Source organism: Lagenorhynchus albirostris, chromosome 18 (assembly GCF_949774975.1).
Source record: "Lagenorhynchus albirostris chromosome 18, mLagAlb1.1, whole genome shotgun sequence".
In the NCBI taxonomy this organism is placed as follows: domain Eukaryota; kingdom Metazoa; phylum Chordata; class Mammalia; order Artiodactyla; family Delphinidae; genus Lagenorhynchus; species Lagenorhynchus albirostris.
Genome location: NC_083112.1, coordinates 2,518,998 through 2,532,095, shown reverse-complemented (window position 1 = coordinate 2,532,095; position 13,098 = coordinate 2,518,998). Strand labels below are relative to the sequence as shown.

Below are 13,098 nucleotides of genomic sequence, written 5' to 3'. Positions count from 1 at the left end.
TCCTGTTGCGGAGCACAGGCTCCGGACAGGCAGGCTCAGCGGCCGTGGCTCGCGGGCCTAGCTGCTCTGCAGCATGTGGGATCTTCCCGGACCGGGGCACGAACCCGTGTCCCCTTCATCAGCAGGCGGACTCTCAGCCACTGCGCCACCAGGGAAGCCCCAAAACTGTGGTTTTAAAAGGCATGTTTGCTTAGTTCAGATAGAGGCTTATTTTAAAGCAGTGTTAAGTTTATAGAGATGGGCAACTCAAATATATTTTCTTAGTGTTTTATTCTTGGTTTTATTAAAGAAACTTAGAAATTTGAAGCTTTTACGATGTCCTTATATAGTATTTGACTAAAGGGTAATATCAAGGTCCAGAAGTTGAAGTTGGTGGAAATAAGGCCAAAATAAGGATGTTTTGTTCACTGTTTTGTTCACCACAATATAACCAGCACCTACAGTAGTGCCTGGAACTGAGTAGGGACTCAATTATACGTATTTGTTAAAGGCAGGCAGCAGAATGAAGTATGTTCTCATTTACGATGTATCTGTGGAATAGGTCCCCACGTCTAGGTCCAATGTTATGATTGAAAGCCGAAATCATTCCCTCTTTACCACACTTCATATGTGTCTCATACCAACTTTAACAGAAACTCCATAAACTGCTAGGAAAATAACCGGAACCCACAGAGCAAAAGGGGAAAATAATAGATTTACACATTGCTATTTTCCTGGCCCTTTTATTGCCATAATGATGTGATTGATGCATAGGTCATAGATTATAGGCTGACAGTTCCTGCATTTCACATCTCAGTGACCATCACACTACTTCATTCTCTACTAGGAATGTTCATCCATTAGCACTCTGTATTTCAACAGTGTATGTTAAGGTTCAAGATCACATAAAGTTCTACCTTGATAGATGAGTTGGATTTGGGAGGAAATTAGCGTCAGAAAAGCACTGTTCCTACCTTTGCTTTTCAACCATACTATCTTAGGTATTTCCCTTTCGCTACCATATAAACCAGACTGAGTTCCAAAGTCATGCCTTCTTAGCTCTGTGATTTGATCAATTCTGTCCACCCATCAACAATCAGCTGGTCAATTGACCAACTCAAGTGGTCTATCAGGCTTCTTGACAGTGTGCTTTTTCAGAGATGTTTCACATGTAAAACTCACTGCGAATGTTTACAATAGAGTTAAAATAGTCACAAAGGTGAGGCTGGGTTTTAGGTAGGGTCTCCATGGCAACGACTTCTTCCTGCTGGTTCTCCCTCGGGGTCTGTTTTCCAGACCTCAGCTGAGGCCATCTGTCAATGTTTTACAGCTCTTTTCTCCTCCCTCCACGCCCCTTATCCAGTCTCCACGGCAACCAGAGTGACCTTCCTCAAGACTAATTCTATCCCAGCGGCTTCAGGACAAAGCACAGATGCCTTGGGCACATGCAGCCCTCGGGAAGCCCATCTCCTTCACCAGCGTGCACAGCACACCAGCCGGACCAAAGTCAAGTGGACTCGGGCACTGTGAGGGGCTTGGGGAGAAGTCTCAAGCCGACCCTTGCAAATCCACAGATGCCTAAACACTCCTGCATCTATTTTCCCATAAAATTCCCCAAGGCACAATAACATGTGAAATAGGAGATGAGCTTGGAGTCTGGAATGGCAAGGACAGTGGGTGAGGAATTCTACAAAGCTCATGAGAACACCAGAGAGAGATCTGGTCCCGAAGTGGGTCCAGAGAAGAGCAACACCGGATGCTTTTGAGGCTGGGAGGAGAAGGAGGCGGGAAGGACAGAAAGAAGCGGGAGGCAGGTCCTGAGGGTTCCCCACCGGGAAACCACGTTCATGGTGGGTGAGCAGGGCTGGGCTGGCTTGAGAGAAGCCACGGAGAAGACCCTACCCGGGTCCAACAAAATGTGCAAAATTCAACCAAATGGGCACCCATTCATAATTGACAATTATTCTTTGAGTTTCATCTTCAATATAATAGCAATCTAGTTTAGTGACTAGAGTGTGTATTTTTTTTAAAGGACATTATAGAACAATTTTATTTGCAGCACTTTAGCTGCAAGCTTAGCCAGCATGTTTGGGAAACTTGGATTTGTTAGTCTTTGGAATTTGATATTGAAATATATTGAAATACTACTTTTCCTTTGGCTTTGAAAGAAACCTCAGATAAATTCGAGAACCTCTAAGACTAACACCGACTTGAACCATGAGGCGGTTAAGTGGCTCTATGGATCCAAAATGTTTCCAAGAAAATAAGCAAAAAATAAACACAGTATGTTTTGTAGTTCCTTTCCTACCTAGTGAGTTACTCCATCCTGCTGACACATCTTCCAGCCAGCTGAGCTATTTTTTCCCTATTATCTTTCTTGACGACTTTCTTTACAAACTTGTCTTCTAAGGCCCCTAATTAACTTAGGATCCACCAGAATCAACAGACACTTTAAACAAGCTGAAGTTTACCTTGATTCGACTTCTTTTTACTTTTTCATACATATTTTGAGCGACACGTTATTTATTCCAGATTTAGGGAGAGATACATTCTTCCCTCTTCATCCAGGGAGGGCTGGGCAGCCACACTTGGTACTTTACTCTTGCTTTGCTTATTCTCAATGTATCAAACTACCTGGACTTCTGTTCTCATGAACTTTACCCTGTTTTTAAATGTCCGTAACAAAACTATGGACAACATGTAGATCAAACGTAATTCTGCCACAGAAGTTTAAGAGTAGAATTAGCAGCAGGTGATCTTAAAGATTATCCTTTGTCTAGATTAATTACAGTATAACGACTGAATGCCCGATAATACGGAAATGCTATCATGGTATTCTATTGATACAAATTAAAACTATTAGAAAGGGCATAATCCTGATAAAAACAGGTGGCATATTAGTAGTCGTAATAACTTGAAAGAAACTTGAAATGAGACGTTAAGTACAGTTTGTTGATACTTAATACATAATCATTTTGAGCTAAATTTATTCAACATTTAAAATTCATTTTCTATTATGATACCTATGAAGGTAAAAAATAATCAAGAAGCCTCAAACCTATTTGGTTTTTAAATTGAACATTATAATTATATAAGATCCAAGTAAAACCCGATTACTTACCTTAGACGTTGTAAAAAGCACACTGTGAATTAACTGCACCGCTCCAGATCCTTCTGAGACAAGAGTGTTTCAGGCTGTCCCACGACTCGCTGAGTGAGAGGGGACAGTTCAAGTTCACCAACCAGCCTGGAAGAAAAGGCTTCCTGGCCTGGCCTTGTCTCAAGTTTCATCCCCGGTTGTTAGCAACAGGCGCATCTAATTTTACTTAGTGACACAAACAGCTCATATACCACACTTAAAATTGTTTGGGCACCAATTCCAGAACACAGCACTAAGTGTGCCAAGAGGGAAAAAATTCCTACGAAACCACCAGTTAAACCCCGAATCAGGACAGTCTTACGTAATTGTAACTTTCTAAAATGAACTTTACCTTAAATGAACAGCAAAAACTTCTGGGACACGTTTCCAGTAGAATCTAATGTTGACAAAAATCTCATAAAAAATCACTTCAAATTCACGGGCAACATTGAGAACTCGTAACTTTATTGGTATTAAATGTATACTGTTCTCCAAGTAAACTTCATATTCTCATGTAATAGTCACTCTTTAAAAACCACTTTCCTTAGGCTTCTTTTTAAGTGAAAAAACTTTAACATTTGAGAAAACCTTAAATAATGATCATCATAATAAACAGAAGGTAAACTCCACATGCTAAAATTATCACAGTTATTTTCTAAGTAAACTAAATTTATATTTTGTTTAACAAATTATGTGAATGTAACAAGGTGATGTTATGTTGTCTTACCTTTATTTAAAAAGAACGATAAGTAGATCATTCAATTTTTATAAGGTGTAAAGAACACAGAACAAATATCAAAATCTCAAATACCCTTAATCTTTTATTTTGCATTACTTTTAGAGTCTGAATTAAAACTCACTAAATTATACATTTAAATTCCCATTTTAGCACTAAACCTTGAGAACCATGAGAAGCAATGTAATGGTAATCCATACAGTTAATTTTTATTTTCTTCTCAGGAGACCTTTTCTCTTATTCTATTCATTTATGCTGGAACTTCTTTTGAAATCTGATGCTGCTTAATACCAACAGCTGCAGGTCTTAAAGGAAAAGCTGATACAGCTTCAACTAATCGTACATTTATTTATAAGACATTTGAAAATCTTCCATGAATTCTTCACACGTTACTATTCTTCTCATCATGGCAATTCGTTTAGACATAAAACCATGGCACAACTACCGATTCTCAACAAAAATATCTACTATATTTAACAGTGATGTTATGAGAGGTACTTCTGTATTACTGTGTGTCTGAAAAGTCAAAATTTGAAACTCCTAACTCAATATTCTGGTTGAAATGTCACACTGAAAGGTTACTTACTGAGGGACCTTTCCACCATCAGTTAACTGGTTTATAGCAATGAACTGTTCAGCATTGGGGGCTGCTCTGTAAGGCCATTGGTCAAGTTGTATGTTGGATCTCCATTCACGTTCACAGATTCGTTTAACACTATTGACTTCTACTTTTGGTCCTGCTGGAGGATGACTTCGAGAAAAGAGAAATCTTTTGATTTTTTAGCATAGTTGAGATTATTGAAACGAGATCTTCAAAGTTTCCACTGTAGGTCTAGTTCGGGTTTGTAACTCACATACACGTCTCATCTGTTTTCAACAGAATCATAACATCTTAAAGCTATAAGGGTCCTTAAAGAAAACTGGTCTAACCCTCCACTAGATGTAAAGTAGTTTGTTCAAGGTTAGAGCTGCTAAGGGCGTGGAGAGAAGTGACTTTCAGATAAGATAATTCAAGGTTTGGAGAGAACCGAGAAGTCTGGTGCAGCTGCCTTGAAGAGTTGGCAGGAAAGTTACTAGTGAGACCTATTAGGCCACGTTCCGGGCCCAGCTGAAGTTGATGAATACACAGTAGGCCCATTTTAAACAGCGCCTGTGGCTTTATACGCTAACTGCAGCTGTGAGCGCCTGTATGGCAGAATCTCCCCAGACCAGGCCACACTTCTATCATCTGCCCAGACCCGCTCTTCCGTCCATCCTCCACAAAAACCAGGGGCGACAGACCTGGGAATCTCCCTCGCTAACCAGCGTACCAGTGCCTACGCTCCCCAGTTCCTGCTGCCTTGCCTCCCTCTCCACCCCTCAGCGCCCCCCTGGCTGCGGGACCTGGTCTGTGTGTAGCCGACCTGCTTCCCTGCTTCTAGGCCCCGCTGTGCTCACCTTATACCTGGGGCTGCCAGAGAAACGCTGAGGACCGGTAATTCTGTCCTTATCACCGCCCTGCTTGAAGCCCTTCAGCAAGCCGTCAGGATATGGTACCAGGTTCTGGACAAGCACACGCACCTTTGCAGTGGAGCCCTGCCCATCTCACCTGTCCCCTTCCTTTGGGCTCCATAAGAAACCACGGGAGTCACAGTGCTGTCGGCTGCCTGGCTGTACCTCGGATGAGAGTCACCTCTCATCTTTTTCTCATCTTTTACCTTTTCAGAGGCAGCCTTGTATATGGATTTTTTTTTTTTTTTTTTTTGCGGCACGCGGGCCTCTCACTGCTGTGGCCTCTCCCGTTGCGGAGCACAGGCTCCGGACGCTCAGGCTCAGCGGCCATGGCTCACGGGCCCAGCCGCTCCGCGGCATGTGGGATCTTCCCGGACCGGGGCACGAACCCGTGTCCCCTGCATCGGCAGGCGGACTCTCAACCACTGCGCCACCAGGGAAGCCCCTGTATATGGATTTTTAAATGTATTATAATTGTCTGTATTTACATTGCCATCATTGGTTTATAGACCTGTTCTCTCTACTGGACCATGAACTCCTTGCTCAGCACCCACCTAGAGTCAACCCTCAATTAGTTGAACTTTGTAGTTACACCAGACTCTGTTTTTTATGATATCAATTCTATAGTGCACAGTTAACGTTAAAAAAAATAGAGCTAACATATACAATCAGGATGACATTACAAGAATTATCCAGAAGAGGTCAGTATAACAGCAATAAGGGATGGCTTTCGGGGCAAATGAAATGTGAAATCAAATTAAATTCTTTTGTAAGTGATCAACTTTAAACCTTTAAAAAATACCATGTGAATTATTTGCACTTTCAAGTGAAGCTATACGTCTTCAAAATAGGTGGTCACAGACTTTTCAAGTAAGCAAAATGAAGCGATCGAATGATTCCATACACGACTGAAAACGCAGTTTTCATCTGGAATGTAATTGATGTAATTACCTGGACGATTCTCACCCAGCTTCTCTGATTATTTTTAAATAGGGATGATCCAAGTGTACGCATTTTAACAAAGATAATTCATATTCCCTTCAGAGTTGCCATGTCAATAAAAAATGAAACATTACTAGACTACTGAATGTAGGTATTTTATGTTTTTCATGGTACTCTGGGGGAATTTAGAAGTCAATATTTAGTATAAAGGGCTAATTCAGTGTTTTCAGGGAAGACAGAGGGGATAAAACCATCGGGATGCTGGAGAAATAAGAGGTAAGAAAAGGAAAGACTAAAAGCAATAGAAAACTTTTAGATTTCAGAAGAGAAAACGGAGCATGATCTGAAATTTCAAAAGTTATCTGATGGTAATGTCTGAAGTGAGTCATAATCATTAAAAAGTATTATTCCATGAACATATAACTTTGTATAATTATAGGGAACAGATCTTGCAGCTCCAGTAAGTATAGAGTTTTTGGGCAGGGAATGGAAGTGTGGCGTGTGCCCATCAGAATGACAGGAAACCCACTGAGTAATTACCAAGGCAGAACCGGCTCACGCTGGAGAGGAAATCCATCAGAAGGGCTTGGGATAAACCCCGACGTCTCCCGCTTCTCCCTGCCATCCCCACGTCCACTGCTCTGAGGTCACTACTTACATCTTCCTCCCCATACTTACCTCTGACCTTCAAATAACTTTATATTGCTATAGCTCGATTTACTAACTCCAGACTCACCCTGTGGGTTGAGTTCATATACGTTATCACCCAGTAGCCTTCCTCTCCTTTTCTCTATTGTTGTTTTACCCGTGGTCACGTCTGAAATTCCAGTCTATGTAAGCATTTGTTTCTTGGTCCCTAATGACAGAGCATCTATCTCTCCACCCTTCTGCTCTCCAACCGAGGACATCAGCATTTCCCCTGCCTACTTTGACATGATCAAACGGATCACATTCACATTCCATTCTGAAATGATCATCTCCTGTATCTCCTCCAATTTGACCAGATGGATTCAAAATATAAAAATGCAAAAAAAACGGTGTTCGCATTTTTTACTCTTCTGGAAGAGTCTGAGAAGAAATTGCATTAATTCTTTAAACGTTTGGTAGAATTTACCTGTGAAGCCAGAGCTGGTCTCTGGCTTTTCTTTGTTGGGAGATTTTTTTATTTTGATTCAATCTCCCTACTTGTTATTGGGCTCTTCAGATTTTCTGTTTCTTACTGATTTGGTCCTGGTAGGCTGTATTTTTCCTGGGAATATATCCATTTCTTGCAGGTTATCCAATTTGTTGGAATGTAATTGTTCATAGTAGTCTCATGATCTTTTGTATTTCTGTTCTATTGTTTGTAATGGCTTTTTTTTTTTTTTTGTGGTACATGGGCCTCTCATTTTTGTGGCCTCTCCCGTTGCGGAGCACAGGTTCCGGATGCGCAGGCTCAGCGGCCATGGCTCACGGGCCCAGCTACTCCGCGGCATGTGGGATCTTCCCGGACTGGGGCACGAACCCATGTCCCCTGCATCGGCAGGCGGACTCTCAACCACTGCGCCACCAGGGAAGCCCTGTAATGACTTCTTTTTAACTTCTGATTTTGTTTATGTGAGTCCTCTCTTAGTCTAACTAACGGTTTGTACATTTTAATTACTTTTCAAAAAACCAGCTCCAAATTTCATTGATCTTTTCTATGGTCTTTTTAGTTTCTATTTCATTTATTTCTGCTCTGACATTTCTTATTTCCTTCCTTCTGCTGACTTCGATCTCCTTTTCTAGTTCTTTGGGCTATAAAATGAAGTTATTTATTTGAGACCTTTCTTTTTTCTTAATGTAGGCACTTTTGCTCCCCACTTTCCTCTTAGCATGGCTTTTGCAGCACCCCAAAGGTTTTATGTTGTGTTGTCATTTTCATTTGCCTCAAGGTATTTTTTCATTTCCCTTTTGATTTCTTCTTTGACCGATTGGTTGTTCAGGAGCGTTTTGTTTAACTCCTACATATTTGTGAATTGTCCAGCTTTCCTCCTGTATTGATTCATAGAGAATATTTTTTACCTGCCCCATAATCCTCTGTGCTGTCTGTTCATCTCTTTCACACCGCTTCCCTGCATCTGGCAACCTCTGCTCTTTTTTCATTGTCTCCATAGTTTTTTTTTTTTTTTTTTACATCTTTATTGGAGTATAATTGCTTTACAATGGTGTGTTCGTTTCTGCTTTTTAACAAAGTGAATCAGCTATACATATACATATATCCCCATATCTCCTCCCTCTTGCATCTCCCTCCCACCCTCCCTATCCCACCCCTCTAGGTGGTCACAAAGCACCGAGCTGATCTCCCTGTGCTATGCGGCTGCTTCCCACTAGCTATCTATTTTACGTTTGGCAGTGTATATATGTCCATGCCTCTCTCTCGCTTTTGTCTCCATAGTTTTGACTCTTCCAGAAAGTCATATTATTTTAATCATACAGTATGTAGCTCTTTCAGATTTCTTCTTTCACTTAGTAATATGCATTTAAGTTCTTCCATGTCCGTTTGTGGCTTGATACCTCACTTCTTTTTATCACTGAATAACATTCCATCGTCTGGATGTACCAGTTTGTTTATCCATTCGTTTATGGAAAGACATCTTGGTTGTCAACAAATTCTGACAATTATGAATAAGGCTGCTATAAACTCCTGGGTGCAGATTTTTGTGTAGACATAGGTTTTCAACTCCTTTGGGTAAATACCAAGGAACACGATTGCTGGATCATATGCTAAGAGCGTGTTTAATTTTGTAGAAACTGCCAGAGTGTCGTCCAAAGTGGCCGCACCATTCTGCACTCCCACCAGCAGTGAATGGGAGTTCCTCTTGCATCACATCCCCGCCAGCACACTGCTCAGGTTTTATGGGACACTCTTGCTACTCTAACTTACACACAGAAATAACAGAGGCACATGAGAACCACCACACTGAAGTCATCTGCCTTTGGAACAAATAGGCTATACCTGTGGGATTCTCTGGGTTCTGCTGCCTTCTCCTGTCCTACTCCTAGTGAAGCACACCTGCAGGCCTTGCATCTACTTTCTAAATCTAATAAAAGTAGCTTAGGGCTTCCCTGGTGGCGCAGTGGTTGAGAGTCCGCCTGCCGATGCAGGGGACATGGGTTCGTGCCCCGGTCTGGGAAGATCCCACATGCCGCGGAGCAGCTGGGCCCGTGAACCATGGCCGTTGAGCCTGCGCGTCCGGAGCCTGTGCTCCGCAACGGGAGAGGCCACAACAGTGAGAGGCCCGCGTACCACAAAAAAAAAAAAAAAAAAAAAAGTAGTTTATTTGCAGGAAAATATTCTTAACCAAAGTATATACAAATACCTTCCCTTTCATCACCCTGGGCATCTATTTTATTTGAAAAAAAAATCTACAAATAACTGAAATCCGTAAGTTGGAAAATATCTCCCAACTGTTTAAGGTGTAGCAAATAAAGGATAACACCACTTTTCAATATGTAGCTAATATTTTTTAAATTAAGCAACATAGAAAAATCTGGACTCCTTTCCAGTATAAACTAAGAATATTTAGTCTAATGAAATTATAAAATCTTACAAATGCCAAAAAGGCAAACTTTATAAAATATTAAGTTTTTTTTTCTTTTTCCTATTTCCAATTCTTATTTCTTGTTTATTTTCTTAAAGAACAATTACTCATCTGGCTCACCTCATTTGATTATTGTATGAAGTAATAAAAATATAAAATCAAAACCATGCACATGATCATGGTTTACTGATAGGTGCAATGCAACCTCCCCTTTAAAGTATGGGTCACTCATATAGTTTTCTACGCTGTGCATTGTTGCAACGGTTTTGCAGAGTGAGGGAACTCAGGGATGATTCTTACTGTAATGCAACACGTAGAGTATATTCTCAGTGATGCAGCTACTACAATATTATTTTTCAAAAAAAGAGAAACGCTTATTTGTACTAATTTTTACAACCTGGACATAGTTTACAAACATTAATTTACTCAGTTTGAATTCTTAGCTCCAGCGAGGAAAGCAACGTTTTTTTTGTTTGTTTTTTGCAGGGGGGCACAGGGGTTGTGTATTATCTCATTCCCTGAAGCAAGAGGTGAGAAGAGAAAGCAAAGTCAGGATAAAAGGGACTGATTCCTTCTTTGCCAAATCTTTCGAGGACGACTAAGCAGTATTTTGTATGAGGTGATTTCTCAAAAAAAGAATGTTTACATATATTCCAGTCTATGTTGAAAAATATTTCACAACTAAACATATTTCTTAATAATTGACTGCTTTCATTAGTATGGGTCAGGGTTTGGTAAACAATGGCCTGTGTGTCAAATAAGGCCCGCCACCTGTCCTTGTAGGTAGAGTGAGACCAGGTCACAGCCATGCTTATTCTCTTAGGGATCCCCATGGCGGCCAACGCTGCAGAGCTGAGTAGTTAGTTGTGACAGGGACCTTATGCCCACAAAGCCTAAAGTATGTATTACATGCCTCCTTACAGAAAAAGTTTTCTACCTCCTGATACAACCCACTGGAAATAAACTGTATTGTGGGTCACGTTTTACTTTGGTTTTACTATTTTAAAAATAAATTTACTGTGTCTAATTAGCACTGTCAATTCAAGAAGTGAATCTGATAGTTATATGACATTCTTACATCCCCTCCACCTTCAAAAAACTAAAATCAACTGTACTCAGTCATAAAAAAGAATGAAATAATGCCATTTGCAGCAAAAGCGATGGACCAAGAGACAATCATGCTAAGTGAAGCAAGTCAGAAAGAGAACGACAAATGTCGTATGATCTCACTTATATGTGGAATCTAGAAACGATACAAATAAACTTATTTACAAAACAGAAATAGACCCACAGATACAGAAAACAAACTTATGGTTACCCAAGGGGAAAGGTTGGGGGGAGGGATAAATTAGGAGTTTGGGATTAACAGATACACACTACTATACATAAAATAGGTAACCAACAAGGACCTACGGTACAGCACAGGTAACTCTGTTCAATGTCTTAAAATAAACGATAATGAAAAAGACTCTGAAAAAGAATATATATATATATATATAAAATGTATAAATGAATCATTTTGCTGTATACCTGAAACTAACACAACATTGTAAATTAACTATACTTCAATTTTTTAAAAATGATTTAATTAATTAATTAAAAAGTATATACAGTCAAACTTATAGGAAAGAGTGGAAAATTCTCAAGGGCTAGAAATATAGACGGAAGTCACAGTCAGAGACAGTGGGAGGTTAAGCTTCACAGGCGCGGAGGCAGCAGGTGAGGAGACCCACTCTCGGGCCCAGAGGCCAAGCCTGAATCTTTGTGCCCAACAGGGATAACTGGCCTCTGGGAAGAGCAAGGCCAGAGCTCCTGCCATGGAAGGAAATACAAGGAGAGGCCCCTCCCTCCTCAAGGCTGTGGATGGAAAGACAGCAAAGTCAAAGCCTGTACCAACCACGAGCCTGCACCGTGTGTGGGTGTGAGTTTGACCAAATTTACCACAAATATGTGCTCTAAATCCTCCCATGAAATGTACAGAAAATCCGGTCTAGGACCCATCAAGAAAGGACAGGAAAGGAAAAAAGGAAGACAGGCAAAAATGGGGTAGTGAAACATGATCCTGTGTAAAGGATGACAGAACTGTCCCAGGCAGATTAGGATAAATGTTAATAAAATTAAAATCTTTCATAAAAAGGAAGTACAGTGGGCTAAACCACCCTTCTACTATACTCAACTCACCTCGATACTTGCTACTAGAATACTGTGTTAGTAAGATATTATTCCATCAATCTCCTATATTTACCTGACTTACTAAAAAGTCAAAGAAATACACTTAATGAGAGGAGGAAGACCTAAAGGAGGTATCTACAGAGTTTCCAAAGACAGATTCTGTGAGGTTTTAAGGGCGTGAAGGTTAGTGGTGCTTAATTTTTACACGACGTCACTTTAACCTTAAACGTTGGTCTTCTTTTCCCTTGATTCAAGGAATCACTATCCCTAGTCACATGGACTGGCTGTTTGAGCTGTTTTGCATCCATAAGAAAAGTGAAATGCAGGGCTCGTGGGAAGGTTGTCCTGGGCACTGTGCTGCAGTGGGGACCACGGGTTTGGAGGCAGGTCTCTGTTATTACCCGGCTCCGCCCAGCAGCCACTTGGGCCAATGACAGCCTCTGTGGCCCAGTTTCCGCCTGTGTAAAGGGGGGCCCTAATCACAGGGTGCCTGTGAAGATGGGATGAAATGGAATTCCTCAAGTGCCTGTGTTAAAGCAGGAGCTCAATCGATGGCATGGACACAGCCCTTTTGTTGTTAAGGCAAATGCCAGAGGACAGAGGTAAAGGAGCAAGCTATTAGGGGTACATCTGAGAAGGAGATTCTCTGGAGAATAACTTATTGGATATTTCCCTCAATTCATCCTGAATTAAGAGATTTCAAACAAACAGACGGAGTCATGAATCTTAAAGGAGAAGGATACAGAGGAGGAAACCGTGTCTACCAAGAGGGGCCATTGGTCAGGACCCTGAGTTCCAACACAACCCACAGAACTGCACCTAAATAGCTCCACGATTCATATAGGCATTCTTTGTAAGAATATGACTTGTAAACAGCCCTAGCTTTTTCATATCTGTTTGCTCCTTAGGTCTTTGTCTTCAATGCAATATGATTTCAGTTGAGTTTTTCAAATTTAAAAATTCTTCCTTTTCTCATTCAGAGACCTTATTTTTGAAAAAAAGGGTTTAGCAACCAACATTAGACAAAGATAATAAGCACATTTTTATAAATTAATATCTGGTTCATGTTACTTTTC

General features: G+C 40.8%; 1 protein-coding gene across 4 annotated transcripts in view; it reads right to left on the bottom strand.

Annotated features, from left to right (window-relative positions):
• The window catches only part of SGCG (sarcoglycan gamma), a 44,699-nt gene that overhangs the window by 28,825 nt on the left and 2,776 nt on the right, over positions 1-13,098 (bottom strand). For 2 of the 4 annotated variants that reach the window (XM_060129410.1, XM_060129411.1), the window contains exon 2: positions 3,101-3,189. The exons of 1 other annotated variant lie outside the window; for it this stretch is intronic. The gene's annotated coding sequence lies outside the window, so the exon portion shown is untranslated. Of the gene's footprint in view, positions 1-3,100; positions 3,190-3,470; positions 3,516-13,098 lie in introns of all 4 variants that reach the window. One more of the 4 variants, XM_060129409.1, reaches the window with a different exon arrangement.